We start from the raw sequence: 1,630 nt of genomic DNA on the forward strand, positions 1-1,630 counted from the left end.
AAAAATCGTTGAAGCTATCTTGATTAAAAAGGTATAAATTTTATATTATAAAATGTTCTTTTAGTTAGTCATTTCCTTAGAGCAAGTTAAAAAAAGATGACAGAGATTGTAGAGATAAGATTGTTAAATATAACGTAAAGATATTTGTATCGTTTGTTGGGTCATTTCTTATGTTCAAATTGTGACTAGTCATCGGAGATTATTTTCCGTTGATAAGCATGAAATAACTTTAATTTTCAAATTAAAAAAATGTTCCGTTATAGAAAATTAAACTTGTTTATCGTGCGTTATAGAATTTTTTTTTTTGTACTATTTCTATAACGCATAGTATTTTTTAATTTGAAAATAAAAATTCTTCATGCTTATCAGCAGTAGTCTCCTTGACTTGTCACAATTCAAACAACAATGTTACAATATCTTTATGTTATATTTAACAAAATCTTATGCCTAAATCTTTTTTTTTTAATTTGTTGTTCTATGAAAATGACTAAAAGAACATTTTATAATATAAATTTATACCTTTTTTTTTAAACGACCCCAACTTTTTTAAAAAAATTTTAAATTTAATTCGTTGACCCAAAAAACCAAACCAAAAACTTTTTAATTTAAAAAAATGACAAATTTTCAACTATTGATTAATTAAAATTGTAATTTTTTTTTAATTAAAATACCTTTTTCATTCATTAATTCCGGGAAAAACAAAAAAAAAAAATGATTTGGTTCATTTTATTCCCCGATATTTTAAAAAAAACGGTTTCTTTCCAATTTTTCCCCCAAAGAAAAAAAAAAATAACCCTTGATCAATTCAAAAATTCAGAAAAAAAAAATTGTTTTTTTCCCTTAAATTTGGGAAATTTCAAAAAAAAAAAAAAAAAATTTTATGAATTCTTGGAACAAATTTAAAAAAAAAAAAAAAAAAAACCCAATTTCATTTCCCACACATGTTGGGAAAAGCAAGTAATTCATTTTGGCCAAAACGGTTGTGACCCGGGAAAAAAAGATTTTTTAAAAAAAAAGCCTTATTTTGGGGTAATGGGTCAAAAAAAAGCCATTTTTGGGTTGGGGTTTTCTTTTATATATATATGTATATGGAGAAAACCAAAAAATTTTTTTTAACACAAAGATGAGTAGATAAAAAATTAGTGATAAAGTCGAAAAATATAGGAAATTTAAGGTAAAAAATGTTTAAAAAATTAAAAAGAAAAAATTTCAAGATTTAAAGGAAAAGGGGCCCTGGAAAACCCAAAACGAGAAAAAAAATTTGGGACAAAACAAACGGCGGGGTGGAAAAAAAAAAACGGCGTGGATGCATCAAAATATTCTAAAAAATATGAAGGGGGATAAATGGACGTTCCCCTTACACAATATATTGTTCCCTGGGTCCCCGTTCCCCTAAAAAAATATTTGATGGTGGGAAGTCCCGTTATCAATTAAATTTTTTTTTGTTGATTTATTTTTTTGGGGTAAAGGGGTTTGGTGGATCAGCCCGGTTCCCATTTTGGGATATAAATTTTTTAAATCCTTTTAAAAACCGTTTATTTTTTTACCTTTAAAAATTTTTTCTTTAAATTTTTCACCAATTTTAGCATCTTTAGAAGTTCTACTCCTTTCAAGACACAAATTTTCTGAA

The sequence above is a fragment of the Lycium ferocissimum genome, chromosome 2 (genome assembly GCF_029784015.1).
Source record: "Lycium ferocissimum isolate CSIRO_LF1 chromosome 2, AGI_CSIRO_Lferr_CH_V1, whole genome shotgun sequence".
Lineage (NCBI taxonomy): Eukaryota > Viridiplantae > Streptophyta > Magnoliopsida > Solanales > Solanaceae > Lycium > Lycium ferocissimum.